Source organism: Xenopus laevis, chromosome 3S, assembly GCF_017654675.1.
Source record: "Xenopus laevis strain J_2021 chromosome 3S, Xenopus_laevis_v10.1, whole genome shotgun sequence".
In the NCBI taxonomy this organism is placed as follows: Eukaryota; Metazoa; Chordata; class Amphibia; order Anura; family Pipidae; genus Xenopus; species Xenopus laevis.
In genome coordinates this window covers 110,429,091-110,444,920 of record NC_054376.1, presented here as the reverse complement: position 1 = coordinate 110,444,920, position 15,830 = coordinate 110,429,091, and the positions used below count along the sequence as shown (strand labels likewise).

Below are 15,830 nucleotides of genomic sequence, written 5' to 3'. Positions count from 1 at the left end.
ACCTTTTTTTACCCGTGAGCCACATTCAAATGTAAAAAGAGATGGAGAGCAACACAAGCATAAAATAGTCCCATGGGGTGCCAAATAAGGGCTGTGATTGGCCATTTGGTTGCCCCTATGTGGACAGGAGGCTCTACTTGGTACTATACTTAGTTTTTATGCAATTAAAACTTGCTTCCAATCCTGGAATTCAAAAATAAGCATCTGCTCTGAGGACACAGAGAGCAACATTCAAGGGGTTGGAGAGCAACATGTTGCTCGCGAGCTACTGGTTGGGGATCACTGCTCTAGATGCAGGATGTAACTATAGAGGAAGCAGACCCTGGGGCTGCAGGGGGGGCCCAGGAGGTATAGGGGCCCCATGGAGGGTTACCACCTTTTTATAAAATTTTCACCAGCCGATGGTGGGGGCGAGAACAAAAGGGACTGGCTGTGATGTAAAGGGGGTGGAGCCACACCACGTAATGGCCAGAAGGCGGAGAAAAGGAAAGTTTTAAACAGATTTGGGGTCGGCCAAGGGCTTTTGTTAGGGTATTACAAATTTACCGGCAGCTACATTGTAATACTGGCCCCGGCCGTGACAGTTGGTTTACCGGCTAGGCTGGTAAAATTCCCGGCCAGGTGGCAACCCTAGCCCCCTGAGGCCCTAATACATATAGAAGTTAAATTAATATTGGTACAACAGGTCAACCTCTAGACATTTTGGGGGCCCGAAAAATTATTCAGGCCACTGTCTAGATGAGTAAGGAGTATCAAGCTGCTGCAGCCACAGACCCTGCAATGTTATCAGGAGAGGCGGGGCTGCAGAGAATGGCATTATTATTAAATCTTTAGCACCAGGACAGAGCCCATCAGGGTTGCCAGGATGGCAGGTTTCCAGCCAAATTGGGCAACTAATTTAAAGCCCAGGCAGGTTTTGAAGGTACAAACTAGCCAAGGTACGGATTTGGGCTACTTTTTGGGCCTTTGGCTGGTTTGTACTTTTACACAATTTTTTCTTGCCCTAATGTGTCTCCCAATGCATGTCGTTTTTTGTTTAACAATTTGCCGACTGCCAATTTTAATTGCACAATACCCAGCATGCAATAGGACTAATTTGTGTGTAGAAGATGGTTGTTACCAGATGTTGGGCTCAGTACCCCCCAGTCTCCTATCCCTCTTAAGCATTCTCACATTTTATGGTGATTTTTCTAAATTTTAGGCAATTTTGGAGCAAATATTTGCTGGCCACCAAAATATCTAGCGGTTGACCTGTTTTACAATTATTATAATTGTATCTGTATTAGGGCCTTATGGGGCCCCTATACTTCGTGGGGGCCCCCTCTGTACTTACACCCCTGGTGACGAGCGAATCTGTCCTATTTTACTTCATGGAAAAATTTGCAAATCAGTGAAAATTTAAAAAATGTGTATTTTCACATATATTCATTAATTTATTTTTTTTTTACTTTTTTTTCACTGCACATATTTTGTTATTTTTGGGCAACTTTTGAGTTGGTTTTATTGATGACTTTGGCTGGTTTTGCAATTTAGACCTGGCAACCCTGGGGCCCAACTCCCAGCCCCTGAGGAGACGTTTCCATACTATACACACAACTGAACTCTCTACTATGACCTACAGTGGCTTCCCTTTTAAGGGGGCCTGTAAACAAGGACGTCTAGACAACAGACAGAGAGATTATAGATCTCTAGAGACGACGAGATGTTTGCACTTGAGGTAAAGAGCACAGGAGAGCAGCAGAGGATCCGCAGCAGCGTCTCACGCTCCTACACATACAACAACCGCGCTTTCTGCTTTCCCATTTTAAACATCTGCTGCTCGGCGCCTCCCCCTCTGTAACATCTGCACTGGATCGGTCCGGGGCGACACGTATTAATGTTCCTGAGCTGCGTGAGCCATTCCACTAGCATTAGGGGGGCCGGATAGGACGTCAGGGTACAAAGGGCTGTGCCGGCTGAATGGGAGGGGAGTGTGAGCCCAGGCATGTTGCTATTACACAACTATGCGAAACATTCACTAGTGCTGGGAGCCTGGGAACACTGTCTCACCTCTGCTTAGCGCGGCGCACACAACTGACAGTTGCTAAGGTAAGGGGGCTGCTCATGGTGCCAAAATGGCGCTGAATATGTTAAGGGGGGAGAATAATGGCTCCTGCCACATGTGCAAAGTTTTAGACCACTTTATTCCATTTATAGGGGATGCTTGGCTTTGTAGTTGAAAAACAAAATCACTGAAACGGTCCCATGGAGAATATTTCCTACACTCAGTGAAGGTTTCCAAATTAGTGTTAAATGAGTTCAAATGAAATCAGTAGCAGCAGCAGCAACAACATCCAGAGAAGTTAACTGATCTTGCATCTTGTCTGCTGGGGAAAAAGAAGTGCAGTAACCATAGCAACTAAACATTCGTTTTTTTTCTCAGGTTAGAGGCAGAAGAAGATCTGGATGTGTGAAGTTTTGCACAGACGTCAGTGAGGGCAGAGACGCCCGCTGCTATTTCAGGAGAGACAAGCTGCTTCTTCTTCGGGCGACTAATCTCCCCGAACTGTCTTCCCGCCGGCTAGAATGTAAATTGCCAGCGGGATGGCTCTCGGAACGGTCGGGCGACTTCGGAAAGCCGAAGCGATCCGAGTGCCACCCTGCGACTATTTACATTCTAGCTGGCGGGAAGACAGTTCGGGGAGATCAATCGCCCAAAGAAGAAGCGTTTTTTTATGCTGGGCGACTTAACTCCCCAAATAACAGCGTGTTTCTCTGACCTTACAGGGCAAAAACAAGGGCTTCCATCTTTACAGGGTAATGGCACCTGGGCAAATTCTGCACATCTAGTCGTTAAAGCATTTTTCAGTACAGCTCCAGGCGCGACAAAATGGGTTATTTACTAAAATCGGAATTTTTTGGATTACTTAAAAAAAAAAAATCCGACCAAACTAGAATCCACATTTTATCCTTATTTATCATTCAAACACCCCAAAAAATCGGATTGACAAAAACAGCGACTTTTTCGAATTATCGTGCAAAAAATCCAAAAAACCGAAAATGTCAGAATTTTCCTGAAATTGTCAGAAAAGATCAAAATGTTCGGATTATCATAGAAACCCAGCGCAGACAATAATATCTTAAAATTTCAAATAGGACTTCTGCCATTGGCTTCTATAGGATCTCGACAGGTTGAAGATGGATTAGATTCGGATTTGCACTTTTTCCATCCTCGGGGTATAATAAATCTTGAAAAATTTGAGGTTTTTTCCTAACTAAAAATCTGGATTTTATAGTAAAACAAAACTTTTCAAGCCTCCAACATCCGGACTTTAATAAATAACCCCGTTATTCATTCATTCACCTGATTCATTCAGCCTCATTCATTCACCTGATAACTGTCTGCGCCAGAAGGTGACCTCTTAAGAAATAGTTAAAAACCACATTATGTGTCTCAATATAAAATAGTGATTGGATATAAAGTCCACTACAGTATAAGGGTGATAAAAAAAGGGTATATATACAGCAATGTTCAGTTTTAGCCACGTAAAAAATGTGTTTTCTTTCAAAAACTCCTCCTGTCAAAGAGGATTGCTGGGTGTTGTAGTCCAACAGTAGCCTGAGGGATGCAGGTGGTACCTTGTAGCTCAGGAGTTAGGATTTTTTACGAGGCACAATAACTTAATGCTGCTTTGGGGGCTTTTTACTTATTCTGTTGGTGAATACTGGTGAGCTGCATGCAATGTAATGCAATTTATTCTGCTTTGTATTTATCTGTAACAATATTTATTACTAATTATATGCTTAGTATAGTCATCTGTAATGTGATTATGCATAGCCATAGCTTTGCTGTATGTGCTGGATATTCATTATATGGCCAACAAAGTTTGGGTTGGCCACAGGATTTTTTATTTTTCCAACTTGAACTTTATGGCTGTCATTTTTACATCACTTCACTCTTCTCAGTGATTTTTAGGGGAAATCCCAAACAGCAGTGCCTATATTGCTCTTCTCATCACATGGAAATCGTTATTTACAATTTGTAGCAAATAGGAAATGCTGGTGGCAGTCAGGTAACCAAACAACCTGATCCCCACTGGGTTGTTCACCTTCCAAACACTTTTTTCAGTTGATTTGTTTTGAGATTGTTCACCATAAACAAAGACTTTTTTTCAATTGCTTTCCATCTTTTATTTTTTACTGTTTCCCCAAAATGTAAGTTTAAAGTTTAATGTTCCTGCCTCTAATTTTTCAGTCACTGGATCAGTGATCCAGGAGCATTCCGAACTGTTACAGTTTTGCTACATTCAATTGATACATTCAGTTGATACATTTCTCAGCAGTAGCGGTGCAATATTAGCAACTATTGTATCCTATCTAACAGCTTCCTTTAATGAAACGCAGGGATTTTGCTCAAATGTATCAACTAAATGTATCAATTTAGAAGAGTTAAAGAGTCGGCGACCCCCCTCCCCCAGAGCTGGTTTAGAAGGTGCAAAATTAATCTTTACACTTCAATATACGGACAGAGACACACGGTCAGATTCGGGAGATTAGTCGGCCGGCGACTAATCTCCCCAAACTGCCTTCCCACCGGCTAGAATGTAAATCACTGGCGGGATGGCACTTGGAGCACTTCGTTTTCTGAAGTCGTCCAAAGTTTCCTCATGAGGCAACTTCGGGCGACTTTGGAAAACGAAGTGCTCCGAGTGCAATCCCCCCGGGAATTTACATTCTACTCGGAGGGGAGGCAGGGGAAGGCATTTCGGGGAGATTAGTTGTCCCGAAGAAGAGGAGATTTGTCGTCTGGTGACTAATCTCCCCGAATCTGTCCATGTGTCTCTGCCCTTAGATTAATGGTCACAACTAGGAAGTAGAAGGGAATTGGAAAAAGTCTTTATTTCTGGTGAACTATGTGAAACCAACTGAACTGAAAAAAGTGTTGCAAGATAAACAACCCCTTTAATGTTCCCTGCATGCCACATTGTGCCTGCTTGTAAATTCATTCTGTATCTGAGCTGGGAGGTATTTAAAAAATTTCAACCATTCACTGTACATAAAGTCATATTACTATAAAACAGTATTTGCAAGTTTTAGGCATCATTTCAGATTTGCTGTGATATTGCATTTTACAGTTCCACAGCTCTGGGAGAAAGAAAGCACACCAGATGATGTATGGATGTGTGTGTGTAAATATCTGTACTAAAAATAATAAGCAGCCTTTTACTTGTGTGTTGGGCTTTGTGGTTTCATTTTCCAGTAGTTTTCTGTATTGCAACTTTGACCCAATGGTCCCAGGCAGATTTCATAGCCTGAACTCAAACCCTAATCAGAAGCAAAGCTAACCCACAGCTGTATTATGCTCTCATATGTTTCTTATTTCTGGCGTTTTTTTTAGCTTGCACTCTTTGAAAAAATTGTTTTTATTTCTCTCCCCCTTTGTTTCATGGCTATAATTATTAGAGATGCACTGAATCCAGGATTTGGTTCGGTACTCGGCCAGGATTCAGCCTTTTTCAGCAGGATTTGGATTTGGATTCCTAATGCCTGGCCGAACGGATTCCGAATCCTTAAAATCATGTGACTTTTTGTCACCAAACAAGGAAGTAAATTTTTTTTCCCCTCCCCACTCTCATTTGCAAATTAGGGTTCAGATACGGTTCTGTATTCGGCCGAATCTTTTGCAAAGGATTCGGTGGTTCAACTAAATCCAAAATAGTGGATTATCTATGGGCTAATGTATTAAAACAAACTTGGCATAAAAGTGCATGATAAGAGCAAGGGCAAATTCCCATTCTGCACCTTCAAATACCTCCTAAAGCCCAAATTGAAACAAGCCCACACCAATTTAATTTTGAATGGAAATAAATTTATTGGCCACAGCTTTATTAAACATACATAAATAAAACAGTGTATTAAACATTCGAACATTACATGACAATAAAATGACATGCACATATTAATACATGAAAACATTTTAACTGTTCGACCCTGAGTCCCTGGCAAGTTAACCCAGAAAATGCCCACTATAATGTACCGGCCACCATCCACCAAATTCTCCCAACATGGTGGGTACGCAAATTAATTTCGGGCCATAAACCCAATAAACAGAACTACCTCCCAGAGACCCCTTTGCTCTTAGAGAGGACTTTACTAACAACTCCCATAACATTACCATCCTGATTAACATCAGTTTATTCCTCAACATCCCAATCACCTGCCAGGGACCCGCCAAAGTATACGGACTTGATCCCCCTCAAGTCCGCATACCCCGCCACACCTCTAGAGCAATTTCCAACCCTTCCCGCAGGCCAAAATTAAATACATCCATACCCAAATCTGTCAGATGTATCCCATCTTGATGAAGGTAATCCGTTCCTTCCTCCAACAACCTATGCCGCACTGCAATTCCCCCTTGCTGCCTCACGAATTTCGAAATGGCCATATTGACCTTCACCCGGACTCTCTCTATCGCCGTATGTGACCGCTCATACCTCCAATACCTCCTCGGCACCATCTGGGACCATAGGATAATCAACTCAGGGGCCCTCACCAATAACCATAACAAATCCCTTTTCATTGCATGGATGAGTTCCCTCATGGGAACTGAACCTAGGTCGTTACCCCCTACGTGTAATGTTAAAATATCCGGAGGCCCCCGAACCTGCAGGAGCTCCTCTACCTGTGGAACAAGTTGACTCCACAGCATGCCTCCGCGGCCATGCCAATAAACATCCACATCTTCCTGTGGCATTCCCAAATACCTGCCACCCGCTCGACACAATGCTCTATTCTCTGCTCTCACCACATAAGAATGCCCCAGCAGCCAAATGATGCAGCGCCGTCCACCTGAAAAGAAGAAATGTAACATAACATGCCCTAAAACAGATAAATTCACATCACCAAAAACAAATAGAAAAAACCATTAGATCATACCAAATGCGGTCTAATCTACGACCTGAATCTGTTGGATTCCCACCTCCCGATTCTTTTTATTGTTGCCTCACCCAAGCCACAACGTGCTGCCTCAGTGGCCGCCCCGATCCTGAAAGAATGTGAAGCGTACTCCTTTCCTTGCAACCCCAAACCCACCAAACACTTCCGAAAAACCGCCACAAACTGAAATTTAGAAAGTACTGAATCATCCTCATGCACCAACAAAGACTTCCGTGACGAACGGTGAACCCGCAAAAAACTCTGACAACAGTGCACAGGACATGTATCACAGCCCTGAACTCTATACAAATGAACCGATAACCCCTTACCAAACTTGTCCGTTTTGGAGTTAAATATGGTTAAGTGCAAACTGTCCTCCAACAAAACAACCTTGTCAATTTGAATACCCCCTTCACTACTTCTCGAAGCACTCACAATCTCGCCCAACCGAAAAGCCCCATAAAAGGCTAAAGAAAAAGCCAACTGAAAAAGCTTGATCTCATAAACCGAACTCGCAACCACCCCCAGTTGCCCGAACAAACCCCCGAGCAATCCGAACGTGACCGGCTTTCTCCTGTCCCCTTGCACTCTTCTCCGTCGCAGGCCCTTAATTACTTGCCGCACAATAAAGCACTTCGTAACATCAACCCAACCTCTCAACTTAAATAAAAATGATAAGGCAGCCAAAACCTTACTGACTTTCGAGAAAGAGCAATCCTCCCCCAAATTGGCCAAAAACCACAACAATAAATCCAATTTTACCCCATCCTCCAACGGACCAGATACATACCTTTCAAAATCCACCCATTGGTTCCAAACCCCATTATAATAATCCCAAGTAGAGGGCGCTAAAGAATTCTTCACCCAACTAGCCAATCGCCGAATGGAATTTTCCATAGATCCTCCAAAAACTGTGAGGGGTTCCGTTGTGCCCCCGGAACCAGTTGCCAAAAGCGATCCATCTGCAAACGAGAGAGGGCATCGGCAATTCCATTACTTTCTCCTGGCACATGACAAGCTCGAAACCAAATGTTAAAACCCAAGCATTTCAATACTAAGTAACGCAAAAGGTTAATAACTGGTATTGAATTAGCCGTGATATTGTTTATTGCCAAGACTACTGCCATGTTATCTGTGAAAAAATTAACTTTTTTATTCGCCAACTTCTCCCCCCAGATTTCAACTGCCACCACAATTGGGAATAATTCCAAACAAGCCAAATTTTTGGTTAAACCAGCCTCAACCCAATCTTGAGGCCATTGCCCCACACACCAAAAACCTTGGAAGAACGCTCCGAAACCAATTGCACCAGAAGCATCGGTATAAAGCTCAAGCTCCCTACTGGACCTTGACTCCTCAAGCCAAAGCGAGCAACCATTGAACTCAGCCAAAAATTTCTGCCACACCCGCAAATCTGCCTTATGATCCCTGTTTAGCCGTATAAAATGATGCGGCTGCTTAATTCCCGCCGTTGCAAGGGCCAACCGACGACTAAACACTCTGCCCATGGGAATGATCCTGCAGGCAAAGTTTAATTTACCTAGCAAAGATTGCAGCTGTCTCAAAGTCACCTTTTTGGCATGTAACATGTACTCCACCAAACTAAAAAGATCATCCACCTTTTCCTTTGGTAGTCTACACTGCATGGCCTGAGAATCAATTTCAATTCCCAGAAATTTTAATATGCTTGCTGGACCCTCCGTCTTCTCCGCAGCCACCGGAACCCCGAACTGAGCAAAAACCAACAAAATGATCTGAAGAGTAACTAAACACTCCCTCGAATGGGCTTTCCCTACGCAAAAGAAATCATCCAAATAGTGTATGATGGAATTGGATCCCGCTTCCTCTCTAACCACCCACTCCAAAAAAGTGCTAAAAGCTTCAAAATGGGCACATGAAATAGAACATCCCATAGGAAGACATCTATCAATGTAAATCCTATCCTCAAATTTACAACCCAAAAGATGCAAGCAGTCAGAATGCACTGGCAGCAAACGAAAAGCAGACTCAATGTCCACTTTGGCCATCAGTGCCCCTGCGCCGTATTTCTGAACCAATCCAATTGCATCATCAAACGATGCATAGCACACGCTCGACAACTCCGGTGCTATACCATCGTTGACCGACGAACCCTTAGGGTAGGAAAGGTAGTGTATGAGCCGAAACTTGCCAGCCTCCCTCTTTGGAACAACCCCCAACGGTGAGAACCTTAAATTAGTTAAGGGTGAAACTAAAAACGGGCCCGCCATCCTACCCAACTGAACCTCCTTAACCAATTTCTCCCTCACCACCTCTGGATATTGCGATGCCGACTTAAGGTTTTTACAACCCCCCCCCAATTCACCAACTTTAAAAGGTATCCTGAAACCAAACAAAAAACCCTCCTCAATAAACAATGCCTTATCCCTGCTGGGATATCTCACCAACCATGGACCCAGCTCACTTACTCTGATTGGACTCATCCCTTTTTCCACCACTATCCCCTTGTTTGAACCCACCTTGACGCTGTCTTTTAAAACACCTGGCCGCTGGATGGTTGGAGCCCCCGCAAACTGAACATTCATGCCGAAATTTACACCCAGTTCCCCATTTGCACTGGCCTTCATTAAACTGCCAACACACACCTTTTTTAAGGGGGGCTGTCGTGTTGGCGGCGCCCTGACTGCCGACGCCTGTAAGAAAAGGCTGATGACCCACACTCCCTGTATTAGACCCGGGTTGCGCCTTCTGTGCTGCCATAACCCTTAACCACACACCAATATCCTTATGATCCCATTGTAAACTTGGCCTGACTGACATCCGCTGCCGAAATTGTTCATCATACTTCAGCCAGGCCGTACCACCATAAACCCTATAAGCCTCCCAAATGGAATCCAAATAACAAAAAAGACCCGAACAGTGCTCAGGGTGTTTTTCACCTATGACACTCGCCATGATTGAAAACGCCTGCAGCCAATTCCCAAATGTACGTGGAATTAGCCTATAACGTCTCCTATCCTCATCCTCTTCTTTTCTATGTTCCTTTCCCTTTTCCCACTTCTCAATATTAAAACGTTCCAACGGTAACAATGTGAATATATCAATATTCTCCCTCTTCCAAATCTTTTCTCTCACCTCGGATTTCAAATGCGCACCAAGAGGACCCTCAAAGCAAATATAAGCATGCCCTTTTGCCGCATCCGAAACTGGCAATGCTTTTGGAACTCCCTCTTTTTTCTTCTCCTCATTTTTATTAACAGCCTCCCCACCTGCTGTCACGACTCCGTCAGCACCGGAGCCCTGATCCACCGCACTTAACGTGGCACCCACTTGCACCCCCATAACCGCTACCGCTTCAGCCCGCGCGCCGACACTCTGCACCCTTGCTGATGACTCCCCTTGCGATCCGGGAACCCACATTGCCACTGGATTTGAACTCTGACCCGTGTGCCCTTCCCATTTGCTCATCAAGTCCTTCAAGCCTGCCATAAAACCTGCAAAATTTCCCCCACCACCCCCAACAACACCACCCGCATTAATAACACACTCACCCGCCACATGGCTTGGGACCGACTCCCCTGACGTTCCAGGTGTTGCTGTCCCGCCATAGCTGCTTTGTTCTGTAGTTGCTGCTGCCTGAATAGTAGTGGCGTTGCCACCACGGCCGTGAACCAGGCCAGTCCCTTGACTGTCATCGCTGCTTTGCCCCCTCAGCCTGCTGCCGTCCAAAGTCATCTGTGAGGGGAGAAGAACAGAAGACACTCCCCTTGCCCACCCCCCACTGAGCATAGGTGCCGTTAAGTTCAGTTCCCCAGTGTCACAACAGTCAACAGACCCACTGGCCGCAACACCTTCCTCTCTGGCCCCCACTTCATAAGTGCTCCTGTTGCTCTCCTCTTGCATAAAAACAGTCCCACTTCCCCCAGGGCCGTCTCCACCAGGCCCCTCGAACCTCTCTCCTGACCTTGGTGCCTGTTCTGCCTCTCCACATCCAAACTCAGTCAAACCTGCGCCATCTAGTATAACTGGCCTCAGTCTGGGTCCTGCCTCACGTCTGCCTGTCTGACTGCTCCTCTCTGCGCGCTGTTTGCCTTTTCCTCTCACCTGCTGCACACCAATCGCTTCTGGCATCTCCCTCACCGCTGGCTGCTGTGCTGATGGACTCCTCTTGCGCCTCCTAATACACGGACCGCCATCTTCAGAAATGCGCACACGCTCTGGAGGTCGCGCTCTCCGCATCCGCAATGGCGCTGCCTTCGACGCAAAGGGAAGAGCAGCCAATTGCTCCTGGACCCATGCGTCCCCCTTCTCACCAGCCTGGCTCGCTATCCGCTGCAACAGCTCTGCTACTGACGCCATGCTGACACGACCTGTCACTCCGGTAACTGTCCACAAATGGCTAACAAGCCTGTTACCAACGGTCCCAAACTCATCCGTTGGCTCCGCCCCCACTGCTTATGTCACCAGTCACTGATACATCCCCTTAAAGCTACAGCCTGCGTTGCCCTGCTCCTATGTTACCAACGGTCCCAAACTCATCCGTTGGCTCCGCCCCCACTGCTTACGTCACCAGTCACTGATACATCCCCTTAAAGCTACAGCCTGCGTTGCCCTGCTCCTATCATGCGCATTGTCGCTGCACAAGGCAGCTCTGTGCTTCCTGGACACACACAGCTATGGGGGAACTGTATTCTAAATACAAGTAATGCATTCTCCCAGCATGGAGAAATGCCAGTCCCCACCAGACAGTGTCTCTACATACTACCATTCGCTTTATTATATAAATGAATTTCAGGCCAAATGCACACTTGGGCACTCCATGGTCACTGTCATGTCTCTTCCAGCAGAAAAATGCATTGGATCTGCCACGTGTGCCTTCCCTTTAAATAAAGATCGCAGACTCTTGTCAGATATGCACATATGAATGAACCTTTGTTTGACAGCAGCCAAGCGCTGTGTGTTTAGTGGAGAAAAAAATGTAAATAAATGAAAACCATTGACCCGAGATCATGTTTTTTCTTTTTTTTTAGTATTTAAGGGGGAACTATATCGAAAATGAAAATTTAATAGAAGCTTTATCACTCTGAAATAAGAAACTTTATATATACATCAATTTTACATTCTGCATCGTTTCTGAAATAATCAAGTTTATCTTCACTATTCCTCTCAACATCTGTTTCTCTTCTTTCTCACTTCATGCAGCAGTTGAGTGTCAGATATTCAGTGACAGTTAGATCCAATATATCTTATGGGCTTCCTTTCCTAGCAGATGTATTAGAGCTCACTCAAATAATTGATTGCAGTGCAAACAAAATAACTGCCTTTTACACAAATCCTCCATGATGTCTGGTGATTTTAATATGAACATGTATTTATAAAGCTCCAACCTATTCCGCAGCGATGTATAACAGTTGTATAAATCTGACACCCAACTCCTGCATGAAAACAGAATGAGGAGAAACAGATGCTGAGAGAGGGATAGTGAAGATAAACCTGATTATTTCAGAAACATTACAGAATTTTTAATTGGTTACATTTAGAAAACTTTTTATTTAAGTATGCTGAAGCTTATATTGGTTTCCTTTAAGTGTTAAAAAAATTCAAAACATTTTAAATAGCCCATAATTTAAATATAGGTTAAAAAGATTATATCCCAGTTTCCCTTTTTCAATAGAACTGTTTAATTTTATATACATTTCTTATTAGTGTAAGTGAGATTTCTGTTAACACTTAGGGCCTGGCACACGGGCATTTTGTATGTTACTGTTCTGCACCAGAACCAGCTGGACCTGGAAGATATTGGGTTTGGCAAACCTAGTAGTGTCTTTAATTGGTCAGGGTTCAGGCCTGGATTTGTGGGCAGGTGACAGAGGTCCAGGCCTAGTACAGAAAATTTTTTTCTGCCCGTGATCTGCTTAATTATAAACAAGCGACCTCGGCAGTAGATTCAAATTTGTTGTGAGATCCTATTGCCTGCCAATGTTGTATATAAAATACTGTAGATACATTGCAAACATTTTGATTTATTCTGACAGGGCCATCATCATGAAATATTTGAAATATAGTTTTAATGCCAGGACCAGGTGGGAGATTTTCAATCCATCCTTAGTAACATAACCAGATATGTTGGAAAAGACATTGAATATGCCAGCATTTCCCGAGTGACTCTCTGATTCTTCTGGAAAGGCTGAGTCCTTATGCTCATTGGTAGCCTATGGCCAACACTGGGCATGGAGCAGACCTGTGACTAAATGACTGATAATATTTAGTGGTGCCTCTAGTTGCCGTGATCCTTCTTTAGTTGTTCACAGAGACGCTGCAGGGACACCCCCACATATAATATAAAATAGGGCCCCTGTCTGTGAATATTGACTGCTGCAAATGGTAAGCACTGCATATTTACAAGATATCATACGGAACGCATTTTAGGACATCCTCCAGAAAATTCCTGTCCTACGGCTTAGGAATGCCGCATCGGGTGCTTGTACTGTCACTCATCCTCCAAATCTGCAGTCATACCTCCGTCCTCTCCCTTCTCAGCCGTCCGCCCTCAGCCCTCCGTCTTCCTCCCTCAGTCCTCTGCCCTCTTCCCTCCGCCCTCAGCCTTCTGCCCTCCCTGCTCAGCCCTCTTTCCTCAGCACTCCGCCTTCCGCTTTACCTGTTCATCCCTCCGCACTTCGCCCTCCGTCTCTCCCCCCACTCAGGACTCATCCGTCAGACTTCTCTCTAAGCTCCTAAAGTGGTGAGCAAGCATTTTCAGTCCGAGAAAGCGGAAATAATAATACTGGCGAAGTGCGGAGGGATGAAGAAGTAAAGCGGAAGGCTGAGTGCTGAGGGTAGAGGGCTGAGCAGGAAAGGTGGAGGGAAGAGGGCGGAAGGCGGAGGACTGAGGGCGGAGTTTATATGGCTGATGGCTGAGAAGGGAGGGTAGAGGGCGGAGGTATGAGTGCAGATTTGGAGGATGAGTGACAGTAAAAGCACCCAATGCGGCATTCCTAAGCCGTAGGACATCGCATGGAGGACAGGTATTTCATCAGAGGATGTCCTAAAATGCGTTCCGTAATATCAGTCTATTGATCAGTAAAACATCAAATAAAAGAAAACGGCTTCTTCCAGGTGATGTTCTTTCACTAAGCAAGCTCAGCAAACTGTGATTGTTTTCACGTTTTATCTCACTGTAGTGTAAAAAGAATACATTAGTGACCTTCCCAGCTCAGTACAGCATAGCTTACAGTAGATATAAGTGTATTTGTTTATGTTTTATAATATAATGAGCACATGGTTACAACAGTCTGTTTATGCATTGACATGTCTAGTTTTGTTATTAGCGTTAAACCATAAAATGGTTTATCTTTATATTTACTCCTCCACCCCTCCTGGAATCTTCAAATTCTTAAGAATTATTTTTTTTGATTATTTGGATAAAATGGCATCTATAGGAGACAGCCTTTCCATAATTTGGAGCTTTCCTGTTAACTGGTTTCCAGATAACGGATCCCATACCTGTATCACTATTTAGCCTAGACTGGGATGTGAAACATAGACTCTCTACCATGTACCATGAATTTAGAGTGTCTGAATTGATACTCGGCAGCCCTGTGTGTGTGAAGTCAGAACTCTTGCATACAACTATAATGGGAAGCATCTGATAATGGTTCAACGTATTTTAATAACTGCGGTTTTCCCTGAAGAATTATTGTGTATGTATCATTGTGTATGAAGTGTTATGGGTTGGTTCAGTATCATATTTTCTTATCTCTTGCACTGCTAAACGTTCAGATCTCCGTGCTGAGTTATCCATGAACTTAAACTGTCAAGATGTATTGGCATAGACAACAATATATCTATATAACAAACAATACCACCAGTGTTCAAAGTGCAAATTATTAAATATGTTAAAGCAGACACTTTAAAAGGTGAGAAACCCCAACGTTTTGGATGAACTCCTTTTTCAATGGATTTCCGACACCTTAGAAAAAGAAGTTTTGCTTCACTGGAAGCTTCATCTTGTCCATCTCAAGTTTCTCTGTGTGTTATCAAGATTTTTTTTTTCTGTGAAGTAATGAACGGCATGTGAACTGTGGTACAAGAAAGATGCCAGCGTTGCTGAGAAACCACTGGAAAGGCCAAAACAAAGCAAAATGAATCAGTGTGCTTAACTTAAAAAATGCAGGCATGGTGGGAATTAGGAAAGCAGATGTTCAAGTGAAGAATGGAAGCAGTATAACATTAGTTAGGTTATCATTTTTGAGAGCAAGTTTGGATTTCCCTGAAAAAATTCTTGTTAAAAGGTTATTTGTTAATTATGGGAAAGGTAATTTATCAATTACTCTGAAAAAGCAATTCAATCTAAGTATCCATGCACATGCCAGGGAGTCCTTTGGGGAGGCTTTTTTGGCACACAGCTGTAGAGGTGACAGAAGGCAAGTGCTTGTCCTGAGCAAGATACCAGATTTATTAGAAGTTTTATTATATTATTAAATAACTATTAATTCACAGTGAATATTTATTCTTAATTTTAATACTTACACACAGTATACAGGTATGGGGGACTCCATCTCCCATAGACTAGAGTCCTGCGCAGGTCCATTTTTTGGAACCTGTACCCGACCCGTACCTGCAACCTGCAATCCGCAACTAAGACCCGCAACCCACATTCTTACCTGCTTGGACCCGCTACCCAACCCAACCCGCAAGTACCTTATCCGCAACCCGCGACCCGCTGACCATCAAGAATCCGGGAGTGCTGTCATTGTAAACCGGAAGTGACATCATCGGAAGTAGGCGTTATCAGAAAAAAGGGAGAAAAACAGGAAGTGCTGTCATTGTAAACCGGAAGTGACATCATTGGAAGTAGACTTGATCAGAAAAAATGAGTAAAAATCGATGTCGAGAAGACCTGCGGCCCGATCCACGACCCGCAAACCCACAGAACC

The 15,830-nt window shown here is 44.0% G+C and overlaps 1 protein-coding gene across 2 annotated transcripts in view; it reads left to right on the top strand.

The window, feature by feature from the left end:
- The first annotated feature begins 1,669 nt into the window (after positions 1 to 1,669).
- Positions 1,670 to 15,830, top strand: part of LOC108713277 (prolyl 4-hydroxylase subunit alpha-2) — a 47,703-nt gene continuing 33,542 nt past the window's right edge. Inside the window, exon 1 of one of the 2 annotated variants that reach the window (XM_018256195.2) lies at positions 1,670 to 2,088. The gene's annotated coding sequence lies outside the window, so the exon portion shown is untranslated. The remainder of the gene's footprint in view (positions 2,089 to 15,830) is intronic. The other variant, XM_018256196.2, reaches the window with a different exon arrangement.